We start from the raw sequence: 13,095 nt of genomic DNA on the forward strand, positions 1-13,095 counted from the left end.
CACCAGCTGTTTTTATCTCAGAACATAAAGGGTGAAAACAACTTCCTCAGCTCATGAGATCCCAAAGAGCTATAATTCTCTCTCCTGTTTTTCTGAATGTCCAGCTTCCAAAGAGCCTGAGTTCCTAAAAGTGCCACTGATTGAGTATTGGTTTAGGAAACCTCAGGGATACGCCTCCAGTAGAGGGTGAGAATAACAAATGCTGTCCTGACGATGCTTTTTCTTGTCATCCTTTGTATCCATCAAAGCCAATGGTTTCCACTTCCCTTTATGGACTTGCCTGGTGGTGCTTCTGTGAGTTAGGGTCGGTTCTTGGGATTCCACATAGAAGGGGGCCACACACATCATGCCGTGTAACACTTGGCACCTTTAGAATTTTTTTCCTTCTCAGTCCCATTGATGCCCCTGAGGCCCTGGCATTGCCTGGTCCATGTGAAAACTGCTCAGGATGTTCCCCGTGACAGTGGCGGCAAAGAAGAAAGACTATACAGTCCTTCGGCACAGGACGAGGTAGGATGATGATAGTGTCTGAGATTCTCACAGCATTGTAATAATACTGGCAGCTGCTGTTCCCTAGTACTATTTTCCAGGGGCCTTTATACACATGACCACATGTAGTCCTCCTAACAACCTTAGATTATTTATTTGTACTAAGCAGCTAATTTCAGAAAAAATTTAAGGCAGCTAAGAACCCTCTTAAGTTGATACAGATGTCTCCATTTTAAGATGAAGACACTGAGACTTAGAGAGTTCTAGTAAATTGCCAGAGGCCATATAGTTAGTTGTGACAGAGCCAATATTCAAACCCAGCCCCAGGGTCTCTCCCACAAGTAACCCCACACACATCATCCGGGGGCATGTTGTCCCTGGCCCAGGAGACCTTGCTGGTGTACATTTTTGTTACTTTCTGGCATGTTACTTGGCCTATTTTTTTTCTGCAGGTGATTTGTGCGGAGTCAGAATGTCTGTATTGTGGCTGCTGATTCATATGCTTATGCCAGGCAGGTCACAAACAAAGGGAAGATTGTGTACCAAGATGTGGACCCTGTGATTATGGGCATTCAGCCAGAATTCAATCCGTCTTTGGTCATTTAACTGTGATTCTTTCCAGAAAGTTCCAAAGCATATTGTTACCACAGCACTTGTGAAACCTCTTTATCTTGTGTGGCATTTCCCAGCTGCTGCAGAGATATAACACAGACCAGAAAGCATATTTTCTCCTAAAAATTTCATTCTGCCTTTCTTTCTCTTACTGCTACCTGGAAATGTGTCCTCTCAGCCCACAACAGATCCATAACTGTGCCTGCTGCCCGTAAGTATTCCTGGAATGTTTCTGATTTTCCTAAAGGGAAACCACTAAGGAATGCCCCAGATTCCAAATTTGACATTCAAACCTTGGAAAGTTCAAATCCTTGTCCTTTAACATTTTTAAATTTGAACTTTATTTCTCTCAGCTCCTGTCCCATATTCCACCTACCCTAGTCTCTGCCTCTGTTAAGTTTTCTCTCACTCCATATAGAGAACCAGCTTACTCACCACTGAATGTGAGAACTGTCCCCTTTTTTTCTGGGCTCTTCTGTACTTTTCGCCAGGTTCCAAGGTGAAGCTGCAATCATTCCTTTTGTGCATTCCTGATAGAGCCTCTAAAGAGGGAAATAGTCATAGGCCAATGTTTGTATTACATTGGCCAGGGTAGGAACCCTGCTAGACATCCTTGGCCCCTTTACCTAAGAACAGAAACTGAAGATTTGTTTACAAATGAATACCACAGAATCACATCTCACTTGGTGTCAGCTTCCAAGTGAAAATCAAAAATGATCAAAATTAACCATAACATCATAACATACTGCACCACTACGCCAAGATAAACCAAGATAAAAAGGATTAAATTTTAAATATCAGAGACAAAATCCAAAGAGTAAAAGAGAAAATCATGGGAGAATTCCTTGACAGTATTTCTAACTATGATGCATACTCTAAATTCCATAAAAGAAAAGATTAATAAATTCAATTGCATACAATAACACACTTCTGCATAAAGAAAAATATAAGCAAAGTTCAAAGACAAGCACCAATTGGAAAAATATTTTCAAACCACAACACAGACAAGATAATTTCCTAAGTATTTAATGTTTTCCCAGAAATCATGAAGAAAAAGCCAATACAGGGCTGCCTGTGTGGCTCAGTCAGTTAAGCGTCAAATTTTGGCTCAGGTCATGATCTCACAAGTTTGAGATCAAGAGTCCAAGCCCTGAGTTGGTCTCTGTGCTGACAGCTTAGAGCCTGGAGCCTGCTTCAGATTCTGTGTCTCCCTCTCTCTCTGTCCCTCCCCTGCTCATGCTCCATCTCTCTCTCTCTCTTTCAAAAATAAATAAACATTAAAAAAATTTTAAAAAGAAAAAGAGCCAATACAAAAGTGGACAAAGGATGCAAGCAGACAGATCACAGGAAGAAAATATAAATGGCCCTTTTATATATGAAGAGATGCTAGGTTTTACTACAAACAGAAGAAATTCAAATTAAAAGCTACAATGAAATGAATACCATTTTAACCTATCAGATTGGCAAAAATAGTTTGACAACATATCCAGTTGCAAGCTACGGGAAAAAAACAGGTAGTCTCTTACTTTGCTGATGGAAATGTAGACTGGAACAATCTAAGGAAGGAAATTTAGCAATATTTATTAAAATTCCAAATGCTTATGCCCCTTGACCCAGCAGCCCCATTGTGGGAATTTATCCTGCAGCATAGCTTGAACACATTCAAAATAATATACTTTCAAGGCTGTTAATTGCAGCATTGTTTGTAATAGCATATAATATTAGAAATAATTCATGTCCATCCATCTATAGAGTGAAATTTTGTGTAGTTGTATATATTTAAAAAAAAGGAATGAAGACATTCTCTATATGTAGATATAGAAAGATCTCCAACTTGTACTGGTAAGTGAAAGGAAAATGCAGAAAAATGTTTGTACAAAGGAGGGTCACAGAAATATTCATATTTGATTATATTTGCATATAAAAACTCTGGAAGAACACACAACCTAACAATGGCAGTCACCTTTGATAGTGGTAGGTAGAAACTAGATGGAGGGACAGAGATAGAAGCAAGATTCTTTATCAAATACATTTTTTTGTTTCCTTTTTAAATCATTTGAATGTGTTTTCTACTTTTTAAAAATAAAAATTTTTGAAAACATTGAAAAATACCTTAAATTGTCCATAAAGTACAGAACACAAGGTTTCATACATATGATCCTATTCCATAATGTTTATGCAGACTAAGGTTTGAGAACAACTTGACTAAAATAAGGAACAAAGTTTAAGTTGCTATGGAGGTGTTAAGTATTGAAATAATTCTCCTTTAACATGCCTGCCAAACTCCTGGCTGGGAGTGGGTGAGAATTCTAAAAAGCACCTGCTTGTCTGGAGGGATTAGACTAATCTAATAAATACTAAGCCTCCAGAACAAACCTGTTTGTTGTGAGAATTAAAGGAAATGAAGGAGTTCCCATTTCAATGCAGGTTGAAGTTTATGGGTAAGTAAAATATGCAGATGATGGGACTCCATGATATGGTGGTGATATTTTCTAAACTGTGCCAGGCCAGGGTACATGATCTGAAAAGTGTAGCCGTACCCATTGAGACACTAGGAGGTCCTGTCTAACATCTGTTCTGTCCTAGGGAATTCTAGGAGTGATGGTTAACATCATGTATGGTTTTCAGAGTGAGGGATGTGGAGGTGACCAAAGTCAGAAATCTTGAATTACACTACATTGGTAATGCCTTTTATTTATCTCCCAAGATGCAGTACAACACAAATAACTCATTGGGCCTACAAAAAAAGAAAAAAAAAAAACTGAGAAGAAAGAAACATTGAGAATGCATTCCAATCCACTGATCAAATCATTGAAGGTGAATTAAGTACTTTTTCATCATGAGAGTTTTTAATATAGTGATATAATTTTAATCAATAATGCTGATTCTATAGAACTTGGGTGCAATCAACTCATCTTAACTCTTCTCGTGGAAATTAGTAAAGGGATGGACCATCCAGAACCTCAGACTCTGAGAGGAGGGGGAGGTTTTATGAAGGACCTTGATTCCTTGGCCAAAAATGGTTCCATAGACTATGGAACACATTTGAGATTTTGAATGGGAGGATGATGGGATCAAAACATCCCTTTCCTGAATCTGACAATGCATTTGGAGCCAAGAGGGAAGAGAGTGTCCATGGTAAACAAGTTGAAGTTCATTATAGTATGCCAAGTGAGAGATAATGGCTGGTGCACTGGAGTGAAGAGAAGAATATAGGGACAAACCACTGATTAGGTGCGAAGAACAAAGGAGGATCAAAGAAAACCTTGAAATCAGAGATTGGTTGACTGGGGCAAAGGTGGTATCATTAATGGTGTGGGAGACATCATGATCTGTTTGGAAGTAAGTGGAAGATGAGAGTTCAAAGGGCTGGCAGGGCATTCAAGGGGCATTGTCCACAGGCAGCTAGAAGGGAATTCTGGTGCTTTGAGAGATGCTGAAGCTGGAGTTGTGGGTTTGGGAGAAGCCATGGTAGTGAATTAAGTCACCAAAGAAGAGAATACTATCTGAAAATCTAGTTTTAAAGTACTTTTAAATAAGAAGACAAGTACTTTAAGACGAAAATCTGAAGTAAAGGAAGTAGGGAGAAAAGGAATTGGTACTATGATTGAGTAATGAAAATTATAGCCACCAAACACATGACAGAAGCAGGAGGGAGAACAGAAAGAGTCAGGAGAGATGGCCTGAAGATAGAATCTTTAGCAGCCCCTTCAGTTGGAGTTATTATTAATTCCCAAACTTCTGTCACCTAGAGAACTAAAACTTATGAACCTAGTAATTTCAGGATGCCAATCCTGGACATTCAGGGGTGTGAATTCAAGAGCTGCCCATATATATTTTTTGATACCAGGTAGATTTAAATTTTATATTGATGGCAGGGGTGGGGGAGCGGAATCACTAAATGCATCACCAAGTCTTTGCAATTGCCCTGATACTTTTCTGCACCATCTCCAGCTTCTGGAACACAAACTTTATTTTCTAATACCTATGATTAATTATATATTTCTGAAGTTTTTACTTCCTACTTGGGTGAAATTTATTTTTTTTTATATAATTTTTATCCTCCACTCCTTCTCCCTTCCCCCCAACTTCCCCTCACATACAACCGTATATTCTTCATAGCTGAGGTCCCTATGGGTTTTAGGGATGCCTCTTTCAGTGGGTGCTGAATTGAGGTTGGGGGTTTAATCTTTTTAGTAACTAAGTGAACAGTGTGCAACTGGCTGGGTGTCAGTGCTGAAATACAGGTCTCATTGTGCTGTGTGACGTCATCTCTGCCCCCAGGCAGTTTCACTGTGGGAGACTTTCTAATTACCCGTAACTCCTCAAGTTCTTGTGTATAATAATAGCTGCCTGCGAAAACTTTGCCAAATTATAATGAGACTTTGAAATCAAGAAGGGAAACCCAATGTTATCCCCATGAACTGGAATATTTATGTTTAGTAAAATGCACTAGCATTCTGTTTAGAATATATTTAAATTAAGGATCTCTAAAAACAAGAGCCTCATCTGCTTGCTGTGTTTAACAGGGAAAGTGCACTTTGGAGGACAGCAACATTTTTACATGGAAACTCAAAGTGAAAGTGAAGTGGCAAAGGCAGAGGATTAAAACATGGACCTATATGTGTCATGCCAGGATGCAGCATTTACACAGGTGGGTTTCCTTTCCAGTCATGATTTTGGGGTCATAGTTGATACATTTCTAAATGCGGTGTTGTCATTTTCTTGATTTATAGCTGTAGAACCCAGGTATAAGAAATAACGCGTAGTGGACATTGAAAATCAGGATAGAGGCAAAGCCCAGCCCCAAATTGTACCAGTCTCCTCTAGTCCCCCGAACAGTACTCCTCCCCTTCTTCTCAGATGATGGCTGCCTCCTTCACCCCCACCACATGCACAGTCTCAGGGAGTAAGGGATCCTCCCGCTTTTGGGGGGCCAACCCTTACACCAGCACCTTTGGTTCCACTCACTGTCCACAATTACCCCTTCTATATTCTTTAACTTGCATCCCTACTGCCTTGTTCTGGTCAGTCCATAAACTCAAGTCTGTCCTATCCTTACAGGTGACCTTCTCTTGATCCTGCTTCCTCTTTTAGCTATTGCTTCTGTCTCCTTCCTTTCTGAGACAAACTTTTATACCAATTGCCTACCTTTTCTACTTCCTTGCTTCCCATTTATGCCTCAACATACTGCTTCTGCCAAGGCCACCAGTGGCTTAATAGTTCTCCAATCAAAGAGACACTTTTCTGTCCTTTCTACCTTCTGCACTAATGCCATCTACATTGCAGGCCATTTGATCCTTGCAAATGGATATCTCTCCGATATCTCCTTATGTCTCTTTGCTCTTTCTTTGATTCCTCTCTGGGCTCCTCCATTTCTACCTGGTCCTATTATTCTTTTGGGATCCCAGATCTCTTTGAGAGTTTAGAAGTATGGACCTTTCTCCCAGAGAAATAGGACATAAGCAGCACTACCAGCTACAACAACCCCCAAATCTTCACGGCTTAGCACAATCATGGTTGATTTCTTGATTGGACAAAGTCTGATGTGGATGTTCTCCTAGGCACGTCTCCTCCAAGTGTGACTCAGGGATCCACCTCCTTTTATGTGACTCCACCATCTTGGCTTCTTCAGCTTCCAGCTGCACAGATGGGGAGGTCAGGGCAAATGAAAGATACATATGATCCTTCCCCCATTCCATTGGTCAGAACTTGGTAACACAATGTCACTTAGAAGCAGGAGAAGCTAAGAAATGTGGTTAGCTACATGCTGAGAAAGGAACAGAATTGGATATTGGTGAACACTGGGGGTCTCCCAGACTCCTTGAACCCTAAATTAAGAATCTGATAAGATGCTGATAGAAATGTATGAAAACTCATACTATAGCAGGAAAAAAAGCTACAGAGGAGTTTGACAAGCAGAGTTATTGGAAGAAGAAAGGAATGGCCATTATCCCTATGAAATGCTCAGTTAGATATCCAAAGACATTTTATTATCAGGTAATTTTCAGAAATGCTTCTAAGTCTGAAAACAATTTGTTAAGGCCTTATAATAAAAGATCTTTTGGTACTAATTTTTAGAAAACTATTGATCAATTCCCAAGGTTTTGGTACTGGTTTGTCAGATTTGTTTCTATTTGCTATAGTGGCTACAGTGCTATTGGTTAATGAACAATTACTAACAACAAGAGAGATCTGCAAGGAAAACTGATACTAAAACCACCAAAATTCTAATGTACAGATAATTTTGAAGACTACCTTAAGTCACAGTCCCACTTAATATCTGTTGTCATGGCTCTTTGTAACCCTTAAGTATTACTTCTGGAAGGCTTATATAACCTACAATACCTGCTTTGCACCACCTGCTCTTGGTTTTTACCTGGTTGCAGTCACACAATGGTAAAACTGTTGCTTTCCCTTTAGGGCTCCTCATTACAAGCTATAGGCTAACTCATCTCTCTGCATAGCACAAGGCATAAATGTCTGGATGGATGGATGGATGGATGGATGGATGGATGAACAGATGGATAGATGATGGATGGGTGAATAGATTATTACATAAATGAGAAGGTGAAACAACTTTTGTGGGTATTAGATCTTCCTTTCTAATGTCTTTGAAATTGTTTTACTAGTTCTTGAAAAATAAGATCCATGTTACGGTCTTTCCTATAAAGGCATAGTGGAATCATTGGAAAATTACAGAGAAGATACCAACATTCCTGCTAGAGATTTGTGCCATTGAAATCAAGCAGGGGTGCCTGGAAAGCACAATCAAGTTAAGTGTCTGGCTCTTGATTTCCTCAGGTCATCATCTCACAGTTTGTGAGTTTGAGCCCCAAGAGCTTGCTTGGGATTCTCTCTCTCATTCTCTCTCTCTAAAAATAAATAGATAGATAGATAGATAGATACGAAATCAGTCAAGAAATCAAGCAAACACAGATTCCTGAAAGACAATGTTAATGAGTGGAATTTTAGAACAACTTTTAACTGAGTTTTGTGGGATTGCACTAGTTATTGGGGAAGAAAGTTGAAAATATATAAACACTGCTACATGGAATATTCACAGACTCCTTGCCAAAGAGATGAGACTCCACAAGATACCTCTCTTGCTTCTAGCAACCACTTTCCCACAGATGACCCTGGGAAAGGAAACAACTCCAGTATTTTAAATTGCCCTAAACTGGGTCATGTGTATACTTCAGCAATTTCATTTACTACTAGATGATTTGGAAACATAATCCATACTTTGTAAACATAGATTTCTTTGAAAAGTTTAATTAACCACACCCAAAATTGTGATTGTAACCATTAAGTTTAGGAAAGACCATGGCTAGCTTAGTTTTTTTCCCCCATATTTATTTACATGTCCAGTGTTGCCTGTCATCTTCCCTCTAGTTACACCTGTCTCTCAGTACTTTTGTATCTGCCCCTCACAAAATTTACCTGACTAGGATCTACTTGCTCAAGACATTCTCCCTTCTGCACTTGAGAGATACTAACCTGAAATTATAAACTAATGAATTGCACCCATCTGGTAAAATCTGTATTTTAATGAGAGATTTCTAGAATGGTGCCTAAATCTCCATGTTTCCCCAGATTAGGAAACTGTGACAACACTCAGAGCCCCCATCTAACACATGCTTGGACAACGGGATGCCAAGCATCCAAGCATCCTTTATATATACTGACCACATAGACTACATAGAAAGAAAGATACCTTCTTTCAAAGAAAAGTTGTTAAAATGTGTATTTTAGTGGCCAATGTTTTTTTCTTTTTTTTTAAGTTTATTTATTTTGAAAGAGAGAAAAAAAAGCGTGAGCCGGGGAGGGGCAGAGGGAGAAAAAGAGAGAGAGACAGAGAATCCTAAAGAGGCTCTGTGCTCTCAGCGCAGAGCATGATGTGGGGCTCAATCCCACAAACTGTGAGATCATGACCTGAGCCAAAGTCAAGAGTCAGAAGCTCAGTGCTCAACCAACTGAGCCCCCCAGGAACCCTGGCCAGTGTTTTTTTCTGAATGAAAATAGCTTCATTGCTTTTCTTGTATAAGTAATATGCTTATTGTTATTGTAAAAATGTTCAATGATATATTAATATCCTTTTCTACACTTCTTAATATATATGTATATGTCTGTATAACTTTACATATTAGAGTTCATTTTGCACATGCTGTATGTAGTCATAGGCACATTTTAAAAAGTTTTGTCCTTTTTTGTTTTGCTTTGTTTTGGTAGTATAAGGGAATATTGCCTCTCCCCATACACACACACCTGCAGGTAACCAGTGTTAATAGTCTGGCATACATCCTTCCATTTCTCTCTCCGTGTTTGTATAATCACAAGTAAACATTCATCTACATAAATGGAGTTATGGCATACATTATCTTAATGTCTTTATATGAGAATAATCCCTCATCCACTAGTTCCTACCATTCTTCCTCACCCAGTGATTAAGTAAATTGAAACAAACTTAGTATCAAACTGAGTGGAAAAGTAGTTGGAAGGGAACTGTAATGGGTGGGGGTAGGGCTGCTGTGGTAAGGCCTCTCTGCCTCCCTTGGAATCCATGTAATACATTCCCTCTCAAGTCACCTCTGTTACCTGCTCTTGTTATCTGCTCTCCATCAAAAAAGATGAAACCTAGAGCCAGTCCACTCTGCACACCTTTACCTGACACCTGCAGTGAGACTGATGATGTGATGGAGGCAATGGGCTGCAGCAGGGGGTTTGCTACGGGAGGTCTGAGTTTGCGCCCTGGTTCTGTGTGTTTAATGGCTGTGTGACCCTGACAGGTCTCCAGTTCTTATCTCAGTTTCCTCATCTGCAAAATGAGAATACTATAGTAAATCTCACAGGATTGTCAGGAGGATTAAATGAGATAAAACATGTGAAAGCATTACTAAGTGTGTTAGATAGTGTGGGAAATAGAAAGGAAGTGTAAATATTACCCATGTTGATGAGATTAACACAAAGGGAATTGTTTCAGTCCTGGAGCAGCTGACTGCTGAAGGGTAGGACCATATATCCTCATGACCAAGGTCAGTAACTCCCCTGGATAAGAAATGTGTGCCCACGCACACACTGCATCAGCTTTGTCCCATTGGTGGGGTGCCACCCTCCCATCCATGAAAAACTGGATCTCATGGGAGCAGTGCAGATTCAAAATACTACCTGTCAGAAGTGAGGTCCCTTTTATGGTTACCTTTCAGGAAAGCCCTTTCCAGGCCCCTATACTCAAGGGCATTCCTATAGGCAAACAATGACTACCATGACTTAAAGGCTCAAGCAAAAAAGCAGAGTAGTTCTGGTGAGGATATGGCTGAATGTGTACCATTCTAATTACAAAAAGAACTATAAACATTCTACTATATGTATCCTTGGACCTATTGCTTTCACTGCTAAGAGTTAATAGCTTCATTGAGATATAATTCACATACCATAAAATTCACCCTTTTATTTTTTTTAATGTTTATTTATTTATTTATTTTGAGAGAGGGGGAGAGCATGTGTGTGGGCCAGGGAGGGGCAGATAGAGAGGGAGAGAGAGAACCCCAAACAGGCTCTGCACTGTCAGTGCAGAGCCCAACACAGGGATCCATCCCACAAACCATGGGATGATGACCTGAGCTGAAATCAAGCGTCAGACACTTAACTGACTGAGCCACCCAGGTGCCCCAAAATTCACCCATTTAATAAAGCCTACAATTCAGTAGTTTATAGTATATTCATAGAGTGTGCAACCATCACCACAGTCTAATTTTAAAACACTTTTATCACCCCAAAAAGAAACCCTGAGTCGACTGTCACTGTTAGGAATATAGGACATATTCACATATTTGCAAAAAATTTTTGCCAAGATGTATATGCAAAGATGTTCATTGCAGGGAGATATTCATACAAGAGTTCAAGAAAAAAAAACCAACAACAAAGTAAGCCTTATTTGGGACTTCTTAAATTATGGTGCATCTATATATAATGAACTACTAATCAGATAATAAAACAAATGACATAGACCTATGTATGTTTGATGAGGGAGCTTAAGGCAGGCTGATACCCCTCAAACCACCGCCCCCCCTCAGGTGGGATATGTGTGACATTTCTCAGGCACTCCTGGCTGCCCAAGAACAAAGGAAAGGGAAAAACAAATGGTTAACTGATAGAAATCACAGTCCTGAAGGACAGGAGTCTCCATCAGTTTATAAATGTCTTAGTAAATTACAAGAAAAAGGCAATCTTATCAACAGCCTTATCTCAGTTTCCTGGAGCCCCAACATTACCCTTCCCACCATAGTGATGTGGGGAACAAAGGCAAGAAGGAAATGGTAGGTAAAATTGAATTTCCTTATAACCTGCAGCCCATTGACAAATACTTGCTATAGGCAGAGTAAAACCTTCCTCCAGGAACTCCTTATTGTCTAAATGTTAATGCCTTACTAGAAGGAAAAACAACCTTAGCTTGACAATAGCTAGGCCTTCAGTATCTGGTGAGTCTTCTTTAGCATATGAAAGTCCTTTTGGAAACTCCCTTTAGCCTTTACCTCCCCCAACTCCCAGGTGTATAATCAGTCACTCCTCACAACCCTAGTGAAGTTCTTTCTGCCCATGGGTCTTGTCCCCTTGCTTTGGTAAAATCACCTTTTTGCACCAAAGATGCCTCAAGAATTCTTTCTGGTCCATTGGCTCTGGACCCCAACCACCACTCAAAAACCACATCATGTTGATATGGAAAATTATCCAAGACTTGTATTTATGATGTTGTACCTTTTAAAACATTATTTCCAAATATTTATAACATATTCATGAAAGTAAATTCTAGAAGAAATTACAAGGAACTGATGTTAGTGGTTACCTTTAGGAGGAGGAGCAGGACTGATGAGTAGGCAGGAAAGCTTTCACTCTTCATATTATGCCTTGTTTGATTCTTCTATGTACACGTACATGTTCATAATCCCTTCTATGGAACCTTGAGGCCAGATGTAGTTTGGAATTCTACGTTTTTCTGATTTAAAAAAAAATTTTAAGTTTTACTTATTAGAGAGAGAGAGCACGCACAAGCAGGGAGGGGCAGAGAGGAGAGACAGAATCCTAAGCAGGCTCCACACCATTCGCATAGAGCCCCATGTGGGGGGCTTGAACTCACGTGAGATCATGACCTGAGCCAAGAGCAAGAGTCGGACACTTAACTGTGCCACCCAGGCACCCCTTCTGATCTTAAAATATCATATCTGTATTACACATACTACATAAAATGTTCAGTGGAGTCTAAGGCAACATACCCAATTTAAGCATGTTAACATTTCCTCAGTGAAGTGTATGATTATTCACACTAAGTGGAATTTTTAAACGACTATGACTCTCATCATTGCATTATATTGAGGCAGATTTGTCACCAAATTGGTTTTCAGGGTTTTTTGGCATTCAGACTTGCAGTTAAGGGACTGTGGACTTATATTAACAGGATTTGATGTTTCTTATAATAACAGGGTGTGTGTGAGTGATGAGATGATGGACCACTTTTGTCTTTACATGTTGCTGTATTTTATTCCTTACTTCTCTTCATGATTTTTACTCCCCAGAAGCAGTTGAGAGTAGTGTGCTCAGAGGAATATGGAGAACGAACTCACTAGGACTGAATGTCAATCCCTAAATGACAACTAAAGGCAGAGAGTCTGTAATCCAACAAAGGACAATAAGGTCTAAATTCTACTGGTTGTTAACAGTTTGGGTCAATTTGTTATTGTTTCACAGAGTAAGTGAAGCAAGGTGAAGAGCTCTCCTTGTGGAAATCAATGGCATGCTAGAAGAGACTCAGAAAGGAGAACAATGCCCACCAGGCATTCAAACTAGTCAGCTGCTATGGAAAATGGCAAGAGGACTGTGAGATATCTCATGACTGAATTCTAACTATAAGGTATACATTTAGGCTTTTACTTTTCAGTTTTCATAGAATGGCACCTTTGCTGTTCACAGGCAGCACACATCTTTGAATGAAACCGT

General features: G+C 39.6%; 1 long non-coding RNA gene across 2 annotated transcripts; it reads left to right on the forward strand.

The window, feature by feature from the left end:
• Positions 1-395: 395 nt before the first annotated feature.
• LOC107180354 lies at positions 396-13,005 on the forward strand. Of its 2 annotated transcripts, none has more exons than XR_006220881.1 (5): positions 396-510; positions 942-1,312; positions 3,809-3,918; positions 5,631-5,755; positions 12,847-13,005. It is a non-coding gene; the product is annotated as an uncharacterized LOC107180354 (long non-coding RNA). The 2 variants fall into 2 exon arrangements; XR_001511126.2 differs by having other exon boundaries at positions 1,280-1,312.
• The last annotated feature ends 90 nt before the right edge of the window (positions 13,006-13,095 follow it).

This window comes from Panthera tigris, chromosome C1 (assembly GCF_018350195.1).
Source record: "Panthera tigris isolate Pti1 chromosome C1, P.tigris_Pti1_mat1.1, whole genome shotgun sequence".
In the NCBI taxonomy this organism is placed as follows: Eukaryota; Metazoa; Chordata; class Mammalia; order Carnivora; family Felidae; genus Panthera; species Panthera tigris.